General features: G+C 35.7%; 1 pseudogene across 1 annotated transcript; it reads right to left on the reverse strand.

Annotated features, from left to right (window-relative positions):
• Nucleotides 1-9,743: 9,743 nt before the first annotated feature.
• On the reverse strand, nt 9,744-10,328 carry LOC308339039 (protein Mis18-beta-like; annotated as a pseudogene). Its single transcript has one exon. The product of its transcript is annotated as a protein Mis18-beta-like (transcript).
• Between the last annotated feature and the right edge of the window lie 3,735 nt (nt 10,329-14,063).

The following is a 14,063-nucleotide window of genomic DNA, read 5'->3' on the forward strand; positions in this document are numbered from 1 at the left end:
ATAGAGAGCTTTCATGATGTTATGCCTAGAAAATGTATGTAAAAATTCACATATAACCTTTATATATTGGTGAGCATTAAGATTTCCTGTTCTTTGAGGCAAATATTGACCTTGACTTCACCTCGGTCAATATTTACCTCTCAGGTCAATAGATCTTGATGTTCACCTCAACAGAAGTCAATATCTACTTATTATCTCATTTCTATCTGTCAGGTAGCAGTGTGTAATCAGTAATGTGAATTTTCTTCCCTTATGCATTTCCTGAGGTTAAAATGGGATTAATTTTGGACCTTATGCTTTCCATTTGCTAAATACCTTCTTCCCACAGGAATGAATAGAAGTTTTGTACAGAATATTAACTATGTATTTTCATCTTCTATAGCCTGGTCTCTGCTATCCATCCCAAATTAAGGAAGCACATGGGTAGAATAAAATATTTTCATATGAGAATTTCATTCATTTACGCAATAAATATTTACTGTCCATCATATATCTGACACCAGACTATATCTGGGTATATAGCTGGGATATAGTAGACATCTGGCCCATGCCCTCAGGAAGCTTACCATCAAGTGCAGTACTTTCCAAATCTCAATTTGGAAGGATGTCAGGCAAGCTGTAGTAGCATCACTAGAAGAGTGTTTAGGGTCTTTTTGTTTGGGTGTTTTGTTTTGTTTTGTTTTTTGAGAGAAAGTATCATTTTTACAAAGAGCAGCCACATACTCAATGGTGTGCTGGTGAGCAGGCCTTTACAGAAAAAAAGGGGGAAAGCCCCAATTTGTTGCATTTTCTGAATTCCATGGTGTAAATGCTCCCACCATGGCCAATTTCAAGCTATAATTGTGAAATCACTGTTTGCAAAGAGATGGATAGAGTCATGAGCAAGTTCACACCAGCTCCAGCAGAGAACTGCTACCCTTTACCTGCTATTATCTACCGTTAACATTTTATCCTCTTTGATTTCATACTGTTGCTTTATTCTCCTCCTTCTCTTCCTCCTCATCCTCTTTTTTCTTCTTTCTTTTCTCTCTGCATAATTTTTTGGGGAGGAGGGGCTTTCTAAACACACAGATTCCAAAACCTCAAATCTGTAGAGCTGCGGTGAGTTTCAGGATATGTTAAAAATTCCACAGGTGATATAAATGCATGGCCATGCTAAGCAACACTGGCCTAGCCCAAGCAGATTTCATATAATTTCACTTATTCAATTTTGAAATTTGGAAATTTATAGATTCCACCTTGACCTTTATTCAAGAAAGAACCAGATGAATTTTCCTGGACTCTCACCAAGCCATGGCACCCAGCCTTCTATCCATCTGGTTTCCATGTTTGGTTTGGCATAATCTATCCCTTGCCTGATCATTTGCTATAAAATCTGGTTTGAAGTTTTCCCTCTTCATTCTATTCATTCTATTCATGTAGAAAAATTACTCCAAAAGGCTCTGTACCTACTCAGAGTAACAGGAATCTAACCATAAACTGAAAGTAGTACATAAGGGAATAAGATATATTATGAACAAGGAATGCCTTTCAAGTCATTGATAAAGAACTTTAGATGGGCTTTGACATTTTTAATGCTTGTTAATTTACTCCTGGGAATGCTTTTGTAACTTCTGGATAATTTTAAGTGTTAAGCTCTGCCTTAATTTATATAGTTTCAGTAACAGATCTATTTACCAGACAGCTCAAACTATAACTTTTGGTTGACAAAATTCAATTGTAGACTTTCTCCATGAGAGCACTCAACCACACCTAGGGATGTACACACTGCAGTGGTGAAGCCACTGTCATGTGAAGAAGTGCTGAGATATAAACATCTTTATCCTGCCAGGTGGATATGTCCTTTGAATGTCAGGACTAGACCACCATGGTGTACTCAAAATGCCTGGCAGGTATACCTTGGAGCAGCATAGTTTTGAGGAAGCACAGAGGTTTACTATTCCAAAAGACTTGCTGGCAACCCAACTATGTTGCCTCAAAAAAATTACATAGACTTCTTGAATCACCATTTCTTTGTTGGTAAGATAAGAGCAATAACAATACACACCTCACATTTCTGTTGTGAAGATTGAGATATCATAAAGAAAAATAGCCTAACAAAGTCTAATGGATAAAAGGACTGCAACAGATTTTATTTCCCTTCCCTCTGCTCACCACCACTGCAACCACCACCCAGACGGTGATCACACCAATGGCAGTAATGTACATATATTTTAATGTATCACATATATGCACACATACACTCACATGTACACACAAATATACAAATATCTTTATAAAGTGGTGACTAAAAAATGTAGATTGATGAGGAAATGATGGTGGTAATGATGACAATGCTTTAAAAAAGAGAAAGAAGAGGATGAATAGAAAGGGGAGCTTACAGCAACAACAAAAAAATCATCTGTTCATAATCGAAAGAACAGATTCATTGCTTGGATAAAAAGGGTGTTACAAAGTTATCAGAATGGTTTAATAGTGGAATACTATAGGAAACAGCTCAATTTTTTTAGAAAATGGTTAATTCTATTTGTTTACTTACAAAAACACTAAGACAATAAATATTTTCTCTAGGTAAAGACTAACTTTATGAAAATTTAAATCTCCAGGAAACAACCTAAAAAAACTTCTCAAGTGGTGAAACTAAGAATGGCCACTTGTGAACACCAACCAACTGAAGAGCTAGCAAGTCGTTTTCACCCTAACATTTTCTTAGAGGAAGGGCTAACATAGAAATGTAATTTTTATGAATGAAATTTAGATTCATTCTAAAACATCATAATACTATTTATACTTTTCAGAAACAGTCTAATATTTGTGTATACTCACTTGGCATGGTTGTTTAATGTTCAATATTAAGCTTCAAACTAAATTCTGCAAAGAAATTCCTTAAAACCTACAACTCTCAGAGATGCTTCTTCCATATACCTTGGGAGGGCTCTTTCTTTTCAAGAACTTCAACAACCTAACATGTTTGAGGTGTGTACTGAAATGATTTCAGTCTCATAATCTGATCTGCCAGTGGTTTGGATGACTTGTTTCCACTGAGGGAGGACTCAGGTATTATAGACATTCCTGCAAACTAACTGTTCTCCCTCCCTGCTCTGCTTCATTTACCTGGAGAGGTAAATAATAGCCACCACAGAATTTCCCAGCTACTTTTCATTGTCTTATTACTTTATTTTTCATCTAAGATGTACAATATAGAATTCAGTCGCAAGAAAAACAGCTTCCAGTGCCAATGATACTCATTTCCAATAGATCTGTTAAGTCCGACACAGTTAAAATGGCGATCATTTCAGTTTTAAACTGACTGTGACGAAAATCAATAGATCTCTTTCACCTCTGAAAAACTGGGTTCAGATCTGAATTTGCTCTCAAGTGAAATCAATTTGGTGGCCTCTTAACCCAGTGTCTGGGAACCACTGGTCCCCATCACACAATCACCCTGTTGCTTTTATTCAGCCTGGTTGCCTTTACTCTAGAGAGACAAGGGATCATAGGTGAGAGAAAAACCAAGATGGAGTTGAGGATGAAAGTTGACTTAGAGGAAATCTGACAACTACCAGTCAGGTGACAGTAGTGCTTTATGGAAGCGGGTCAGGTTTGATGAGGAGGGGGAAGAACAATGGATTCTGTAACTTGATGTCAGGATTCACATCTTCACATAGAGCTTTACTCCTTCACTAATTCTTAGTATGCTGCTCATTTCCTTTTCTCTTTTGAAATTGAAATGAAATTTATACTTAAAAATTCACAATGAAAATAAAAAATTTTAAGATTTATAAAATGTTATTTATAGTTTTAAGTCTTCAAGAACCAAAAAGTAAAAAACACATCCCAAATCTAAATTCAGCCAGGTTTTTGTGTGACAAACATGCTCTGACTTGGTTCCTTTGGTACTGATGTATCAAATAACATGTATATATTTTAAAATATAACATATATTATATATACAATAATTCTTTTCTTTTGACAAAGTTATCAGCCTCTATCAACAATTTTGAACAAGTAGATATTTTCAATTGGATCTTTCTTTGAAATATTTTAATTCTTTTTGAAATTTAAGAATTCAGTTTTTCAATACAGAAAAGTGTTTAACTTGACTTCTTGTGAAAATTATGCTTTGGATTAATAGTCAACCAGTAGCTAAACCAAGAGATACTTATCTTTAATAAAAATAAAATAGGAACTGAAACTGAGAGTTTTAATTTCATTTTTTTGGAACTCTCTTATTCATACTCAAAAGAATTTTTTTTATTTTTAAAGTTGTAAAATCACAATACATCTGGAGATTGAGCTTTTATATTTATTTGCCCTTAACACATTTACTTAAATAATTACTACAATCATGTTCTTTCTCTAAGTTGTACTGTAAAATCTAAGTACAGTTGATCTTTGAACACCACAGGTTTGAATTGAGTGAGTCTGCTACTATGCAGATTTTTTTCAATATAGCATAGTATTTTATATGTATTTCCCCTTCCTCATGATTTTTTAAAATAACATGTTCTTTTCTCTAGCTTACTTTATTTTAAGAATATAGTATAGAATACGTTTAATATATAAAATACGTGTTAATCAAATGTTAATGTTATTGGTAAGGCTTCTGGTCAACAGTAGTAAAGTTTGAAGGAGCCAAAAATTATATGCAGATTTTTTACTGCAAGGGGGTTGATGCCCCTAACCCCTGCATTATTCAAGACTCAACTGTATACAAACCCATTGAAGGATCCTTGTGGTTTGGGGGATAAAGTCTGTTCTTCTTAACTGGGCTTATAAGGCTCAAAATCTGTTCTTTTACTTTTTCAGTGTCCCTTGTACTTTAAGCATAATCAATATTATACTTCTTTTAGAGCCTCAAACTTAACAAAGTACTTTCTTGGCTCCTAGCCTTTGCAAATACCATTCCTTGTGGTTCTGATTCTTCTGCCTTTCATATCTTCACATGACCAATACCTATTTTTTTTCTCTTTTAAATATATAATTCAATGATTTTTAGTAAATTTACAGAATTCTGCAACCATCATCAAAATCTGGTTTTAGAACATTTTGACCAACTCAATAAGATTGGCAGTTTGCACTCAATTGCCATTCCCATGCCCAGCTCCAGGCAACCAATAATCTGCTCACTGCTTCTGCATTTTCTGGACTTTTTATACAAACAGAATCATAAAATATGCAGTCTTTTGTGTCTTTTTTCATTCAGCATATTTTTGACATTTATCTATGTTGTATCATGTATCAGTAGTTGGTTCCCTCTTATTGCTAAATACAATATCCATTTTATGTATCACTTTTGTTCATGTATTCACCAGTTGTCGGACTTTTGGATTGTTTCAAAATCAACTATTATAACTAATGCTGCCATAAATATTCATGTAAAAATCTTTGTGTGAATAGATGGTTTTCATTTCTCTTGGGTAGTTACCTACGAGTAGAATTATGGGTTGTATAATAAATTAATATTTAACTTCTTAGGAAACAGCCCAACTGTTTTCCAAAGTGGCCTTACCATCATATATTCCCACCAGCAGTGTGCGAGGATTCCAGTTTCTCTGCATCCTCACCAACACTTGGTATTATCTCATTTTGATTATAGTCATTATAGTGGATCTAGTACATGTGGTATTCATAATAGTCTTAATTTGCATTTCTAGAACTATTGATGTTGAGCATCTTTTCATGTGCTTATTAGCTACTTGTATACCTTCTTTAGTGAAAAAACTTCAAGTATTTAGCTCCTTTTTGTTTTACTTTAGTTTTGTCACTTGATTATTGAGTTATAAGAGTAATTTATTTATATGTTCCAGATATGTGTCCTTTGTCAAATATATGCTTTGCAAAAATTTTCTCTCCTGTGCCTTGCCTTTGCATTTTCTTAACAGTTCCCTTCTGAAGCACAAAAGATTTTAATTATGATAAAGTTCAATTATTAATATTTTTCTTTTATGAATTATGCTTTGGTGCTATATCTGAAAACTCACTGCCAAACCCAAGATCACAAAACTATTCTCCTATGTTTTCATTAACAGTTTTATAATTTTTTGGAGATTTTTATTTATTTATTTGACAGACAGAAATCACAAGTAGGCAGAGAGGCAGGCAGAGAGAGAGAGAGAGGAGGAAGCAGGCTCCCTGCTGAGCAGAGAGCCCCATGTGGGGCTTGATCCCAGGACCCTGAGATCATGACCTGAGCCAAAGGCAGAGGCTTTAACCTACTGAGCCACCCAGGAGCCCCTAATAGTTTTATAATTTTATTTTTACATTTAAATCTATGATCCAGTTTGAGTTGATTCTTCTTTTTTATATGGTGGGAGGTAAGATTCTAAATACATCTTTTTTGCATGTAGGTATCCAATTGTTTCACAGTCATTTGTTGAAAAGACTATCCTTACCTACACTAAAGTGGCTTAGTACCTTTGTCAAAACTAATTGACCATAAATATAAGGGTTTATTTCTGAAATTTCAAATCTGTTCCATTGATAGGTTTATCCTTATGCCAGTACCACACCATTTTGATTACTGAACTTTGTAGTAAATTTTGAAATTGGAAAACGTAAGTCCTCCAACTTTGTTCTCTTTCAAAATTTTTTTGGCTATTCTGTGTCTTTACATTTTTATATGAATTTTATGTATTAAATGAATTTTAAACAGGAATATGTCAATTCCTGCAGAAAAGGGCCTGCTGGAATTGTGATAGCTTTTGCACTGAATGTGTATGTCAGTGTAGGGGTAATTGCCATCTTAACATTATTGAGTCTTCCAATTCATGAACATGGGATAGCTCATGATTTATTTAAATCTTTTAAAATTTTTCTCAGCTGTTTCACAGTTTTTAGTGTACACATCTGTACCTCTTTTTATTTATTTTTTATTTTTTTTAAAGATTTTATCCATTTATTTGACAGAGAGATCACAAGTAGGCAGAGAGGCAGGCAGAGAGAGAAAGGGGGAAGCAGGCTCCCCGGTGAGCAGAGAGCCCAATGCGGGGCTCGATCCCAGGACCCTGAGACCATGACCTGAGCCAAAGGCAGAGGCTTAACCCACTGAGGCACCCAGGCGCCCCAGTACCTCTTTTTATTAAATTTATCCTGAAGTATTTTATTCTTCTTCATATTATTTTTAATGTAATTATTTCTTTAGTTTCATTTATGGAGGATTCATTAATACTACATAGAAATATAATTGAGTTTTGTATCAAATAACCTGGCTGAACTCATTTCTTTTTTTTTTTTTTTAAGATTTTATTTATTTATTTGACAGAGAGAGAGATCACAAGTAGGCAGAGAGGCAGGCAGAGAGAGAAGGAAGCAGGCTCCCTGCTGAGCAGAGATCCCGATGCGGGGCTCAATCCCAGGACCCTGAGACCATGGCCTGAGCCCAAGGCAGACGCCCAACCACTGAGCCATCCAGGCGCCCCTGAACTCATTTCTTAGTTGTAGTTTCTGAGGATTCTGACTGTAGGTCAAAATCTTGTATGTGATCTTTTAGTCTTAACCATGAACAATAACAGACTTTGTCTGACAGGCCTTGAGGAGGGCAGCTTCCATTCTCATACCAAACTTGGTATACAGCCAGTGCATTGCAGTTTTCTCAATCTTACAGTCAAAAACTCAGTTCCCCAATCTGAGCTAGCCATGCTCATATGCCTATCTGTTCCTAACCAAGGTACTTCCATGCAGAAGTGTCCTTATTGGGGCCTAGAATGAGGCACTTCACTTTCCCTGTACCTTTTCTGAAACCTTATCAGGGGCCTTCGCTGGGGCACTTTGGGCCGTTTTGACATAGTACCTTTCCATTCCTTGCTCTTCACCTTCTCCTTTTCCCCTTTCTCCTGAGTCAAGGGTCCATAAAGAAGCAGGATCCATTTGTACTCCATCCACCTGACCCCTGTCCAGGGCCATTCCATGAAGAAAATGGAACACTGAGAGCACGTACCTAAATTTGCCTCTGCTTGCTAGGTTAGCAAAGACTTGAGTGTTACCCTCAGTTTGTCTAACTGTCCTAATTGACCAACTCCACGTTTTCATGCAAGAGGTTTCTTTGTGTATTCATAGGATTTTCAACATATAGGATCATGTCATTCTGAACAAAGAGCATTTTACTTCTTCCTTCCCAATCTAGATGCCTTTTATGTATTTTTTTTTCTGTCTGACTCTACTGGATAGAATATCCAGTATAATTCTGAATAAAAGTAGTGAGAGCAGACATGCTTGCTTTGTTCCTGATCTTAGAAGGAATGCCTTCAGTCTTTCATTATTAAGTATGAGATAGCTGTAAACTTTTTATAAACGTCCTTTATCAGTTTGACAAAGTTCCCTTCTATTCCTAGTTCATTAAGAGTTTTTATCATGAATGGATATTCACTTTTGTCTAATTCTTTTTCTGCACCTATTGAAATGATTATGTCACTTTTGTCCTTTATTGTATTGCTATGGTAAATTACACTAAAGTTGATTTTGGGATGTGAAATCTGATTTGCATTTCTGGAATAAATTCCACTTGGTCATGGTATATGATCTTTATATACATGGCTGTATTCAGTTTGCTAATATTTTCTTGAGAATTTTTGTATCTACATTCACAAATTATGATGGTACATAGGGGTTTTTTTTCCTTGTACTATCTTTGTCTGATATCTTTGATATCGGAATAATTCTCAATGCATAAAATGAGTTGGGAAGTGTTCCTTATCCCTCTATTTTCTGGAAAAGCTTGGGAATGATGGGTATTCTTTATTCTTTATCTATTTGATAAAATTCATCTGTGAAACCATCTGAACCTGGACTTATCTTTGTGGGAATACTTTTGGTATTATTCAAATTTTCTATTTTTTCATATATCATTTTTGATAGTTGTGTCTAAGAATTTGATCATTTTAACTAAGTTTTCTGATCTATTAGTATAAAGATGTTCATAGGATTTTCTTTCAAGCTTTTTCATTTCAGTGAGGATAGTAGTGATGTCCCTTCTTTTATTCCTGATTTCCTTGAGTCTTCTCTCTTTTTTGCTTGCTCAGTCTTGATAAAGGTTTGGCAATTTTTTTTTAATTTTCTTATGAAAGAACCAACTTTTTCAATGATTTCTTCTATTGTTTTTCTGTTTTCCATTTTTTGATAGACATTTTATTTCCTTCCTTCAACTTACTTTGGATTTAGTTTGCTCTCTTCTTTTTCTAGTCCCTTAAGTTACTTTTTGTGATCTTTCTTCTTTTCTAATATAGGTATTTAACACTATAAAATTTTCTCCAAATACTGTTTTAGCTATACCATAATTGTGTTTCCAATTTCAATCAATTCCAATTATTTCCTAATTTCCCTTGTGATTTCTTCTTTGACCCATGGGTTACTTAGATGTTTTTCTTTTTCTTTTTTTACACATTACATACAATTCCATTTTCATAACAACCATGCATCATTACATCACAGCATTCATGGGACATGGACTCTTAACCTAAATTTACAGTAAAAAATCGTTTTCAGAAATAAGTACTTATGAAAATGACAAGCTAAAATAAGTTCTTAAGGGAAACAGCTACAAAACCAGGAAAGAAGTCTCCTTAGTTTTTCATCTTTGAGAAACAGCTTCACAAATCATTTAGGAAATCAGCCTAGAGGTAATCATAATAAACCACATTTCTCACCCATTCTTGAAGCCAATCTTTCTTGAGAATTGATCAAACAGCACCTGTTATTGAAGATAGTAATAATGCCTGACCAAATACTTAAGTTTTGATTCTCGATCAGTTTTCTGGCTTGGGCTGTCAGGAGTTACTTCCTTCAGAATCTTCATCCATGAATTTAAGTGAGTAAGCTTTCATATTATCTTCTCTTTCAGGTTCTGCAACCTTTTCAGGCAGAAAGAAGTTGTGAATATCCATCTCAGATGCATTTGCTGTAGCTTTTGTTTTTAAGAGATAGCAGTCCATTTTGACATTAGAAAGGCAGAAATGACCTCTGAAGGCAGCCAGGTTGGTGTGGGTAGAATACAAATGGAAACCAAAGGAAATCCCATAGGAAGTACAGAATAAAAAGTTGTTAAGGGCCACCTTTGAACCAACTTTCAACACCAGCTAGGAAGGGAGCTTCCCAAACCAGGTTATTTGTGACTCTGGAGAAGACCACAGCCCTGAGGGACCATGATGGGTCCCATACTAGTTGCACAGATTCAGTGAGCACAGTGTGGCACTGTGCACATTGGCACACTGTGCACCTCTTGGGCTGTAGCACAGACTGCCTCTCTGTGAGCCTGATGGTGGCTCCTCACCCCCAAGGCCTATAGGGCCAACCAGTGAGAACCCATTCACCCACTGCATGTCCCACTCCATAGAAGCTGTACAAGAAATTTTGCCAGGAGCCTTCTTAGCGCCATCACAAAAGTCACCTCACCGCAGCTTTGCTTGGTGTGAGCGATGCCATCACAGGAGAGCTGCCATCTTCCTTCAGCCCATGCCTCCATTTCAAACACCTAGATGTGTTTCTTTTTTATTTTCCATAGGTTCCTAATACTTCCAAAATTTCTTTCAGTTGTTGATTGTTAATTTAATAGCGCTGGTCCAGAAAATACACTTTGTACAATTTTTGTCAATTATGCCTTGACAAAGCTGGAAAAAAATTATAGGAAGGCATGACACAGTGACTAAAATATTCATAAAGAGATAAAATTACTTTCAAAGTTCAGTCAATTTATCCTGCTTTTGCTTTCTGCTGGGTCTTCAGATGTCTCCCCTGAGCATTCTCTAGGCTTCACATTGAGCCAGGGGCCAGTACAGTAACTAGCCCTTTTCTCCTCTCTCTTAGGAATGTGCATAGCCTTTTATGAGCATGCATCCTCAAAACCACCAGGGATATGTGAGAGCTTATCAAGGCTCATGGTGGCTACCTCATTTACCCAGATCTCCCTACTGAATTTCTAGCCAGTGTGTTGGTCTGTTACTTACCCCACCCAACTCAACGACAACTCAAGCTAGCTGTGAAGCTGGAATTCTCTGATTGCCACTGAGATTGCTACTGTTTATAATTCGCATGCACCTGCTCCAAATCAAGTCAGCCCCCTCAAGTAATTCCTACACTTTACCCTACACTGGTAGAACCTCTATGCCAATAGGCTGAAGAGCTAAAACCCTACTGTTACTTAAGATTGAGTTGTTTTTCTTGGATAAATGTTTCTAAATTTGTTGTATGTCTGTGGTCAATTTCTAGAGTCCTTAAATGGATGTTTTTGAAAGATTCATCCAGTTCTTTCATTGATTTTTGAGAAATGGACTTAGCTAGCACCATACTCTGCTATTCCAGAAGTTCCTTTCCAATACCTACCATTTTTGCATGTATCTAACACCAATTCCTTTAATATCATTTCCTAAGACTTAAATCCCTCCTCAAAGTATCTTAACTTACAACCTTGTGCTGTTTCAAAGGATTTTTCACATTAGTCACAGGTAACTGTCTGTTTATTTATATGGCTTCCTCACCAGACTCTAAACTCACAGAGGACAGGGTATATGTCTCTTCTGTTCACTGACTACCGCAGCAGCTACCATAGCATTCGACACATGATAGACACTAAATGAAAATAATGGATTTACTTGGATTAATTAAATGAATTTAAACCCATAGACTCATTTATGGAGAGTAGCTATTGTAATTCCAACATGGAGACAGAACTGAGGTCATTCGATGGTTTCTAGCCATAATCTTTGACTCAGACTACTTATCCAAAATGTCAGATGAATGTCAATGAATATTGCTGAGGGGGAAAAAAAAAATTCTGTTACTCAAAACCTGGCAGCTCAGAAACATTACAACACATTGTATTTTCCAGTGGGAGGGTCACGTGGATGATCAGTTACACTGCAAAAGAACTTGGAGTTACCACCACTTGATTCATGAAATATAGTAACATTGACTTATTTGCGCTGGCAAATATCAACATACCTCTGAATATAAGAGTATCAAGATGCAGTACTGATATATTTCAACACACGCTAAAAGCACTGCCCTAAATTGTGTAAATATCTAGTGCAGTGTCTTCATAATGGTGGAATAAAACCTGTCAAGGATTTTTGGTCTCACCTTTAGTTTTTAGCTAGGAAAGCAAGAACAGACGCCAGTGTCGTGCTTATTTTAGAGCCTCTCAAAGACTTGCCCTCTGTTTATTATCAGAAGGAGACTGGGCCAGGGACAGAAAAGGACAGAACTTTCTCAGTAACTACATGGTTGTATACAGGAAGGACTCAGTGAATGCTGTTTGAACAACATTTATTGAATACTTTAAATTTTATGGAATCAGTTTTCAAACTATGCTCCATGGATTGCTACAGAAGTTCCTCAAAAAAAAAGTAGCTAAGAATAGGGGAGATTGAGTGAACAGGTGCCTGACAGCTTCTATCCTTTCACCCCCACTTTTATGTGTTTTATATATTGGAGTTTTATATACTGGAGTTTCTCATAATGTTTTTTATTGGATTCATGGCCAAAAAATATTTGAAAACTACTGAGTTGTATTATGTAAACACAACTGCTTGATATATTAAAAAAAAAAAAAAACTTTCTCACAGATGGCCAGTAGACATATGAAAAGATGCTCAACATCATTAACCACTAGGGACATGCTAGTCAAAACCACAATGAGATATCACTTCACACCTGTCAGAATGGCTAGAATCAAAAGACAAGAAGTAAAAAGTGTTGGCAAGAATGTGGAGAACAAGGAACACTTGTGCACCATTGATGGAAATGAAAATTGGTGCAGCTACTGTGGAAAACTGTAGAGAGATTCCTCAAAAAATTAAAAATAGAAATACCATGTGATCCAGTAATTCCACTATTGGATATTTACCCTAAGAAAATGAAAACACTAACTCAAAAAGATATTTCATCCCTATATTTACTGCAGCATTATTTACTATAACCAAGACATGGAAGCAACCCAAGTGTCCACTGATAGATGAAAATATATCATATATGTGGATAGATATGGATATATGATATATTATATATATACATAGATATATTCCCAGCCATAAAAATGAATGAGATCTTGCCATTTGTAACAACATGAATGAACCTAAAGGGTATTATGCCAAGTGGAGTAAGTCAGACAGAGAAAATTAAATACCATGGGATTTCACTTATATATGGAATCCAAAAAAAAAAAAAGAATAAACAAACAAAAAGCAGAAACAGACCTGTAAATACAGAGAACAAATTGATGGTCGCCAGAGAAAAGGGGGTGGGAGGATAGGCAAAATGGGTAAAGGGGAGTGGGAGATCCAGACTTCCAGTTATGGAATGAATAAGTCATGAGGATAAAAGCTACAGCACAGGGAACAGATTCATGGTATTTTAAGAGCATTGTATGGTGACAGGCAGTAGCTACACTTGTGGTGAGTTTAGCATGACACACAGACTTGTCAATCACCATGCTGCATATCTAAAACTAAAGTAACTTCGTGTGTCCACTATACCTCAATAAAAATAAATAAGTAAATAAAATAACTTTGTCATTGGATTATTGTGATTATTAAATAAAATGTTATATTTGAAAATACTTTACAAGCTGTAAAATGCTTATAAAGCTAGATATTAAATATGATTGCTGTCCTTGTGAAATTTGTGGCCAAAGGGAAACCACGGGGAACATATTTATACCATACCTACATCTCAACCTCTTTGTCACTTATACTTATATTTTTCTTTGCAGAATTTTTTTTTCTTTTGGAGGCATTCATAGAATACAGTGATTTGGTCCTTTATTGTCCCTTATTGTCTCTACTAAGACAGAGTCTGCAGGGACAGAGTTTCATTGCCTATAGTGCTATCATAAAACAATGTCCCTCAAGAGAAAATAGGAAGAGCTGGAGTTTTTTAATTAAAATATCATAGTTCTACTCTGTCTTTCATGTTGCAATGACACAAGTTAAGGAGGAACAATGTTTGTTTAAATCTGATTTTATCTCACAGCCCCATGCCTTAAGAGAAGAAAAACAAGAAACCATGTTATTTTGATAATAAAGAATGTTCTCTTAATTTCCTATTGTTGTGTACAAGATTTAGTGCTTACT

Source organism: Martes martes (genome assembly GCF_963455335.1).
Source record: "Martes martes genome assembly, chromosome: 2".
In the NCBI taxonomy this organism is placed as follows: domain Eukaryota; kingdom Metazoa; phylum Chordata; class Mammalia; order Carnivora; family Mustelidae; genus Martes; species Martes martes.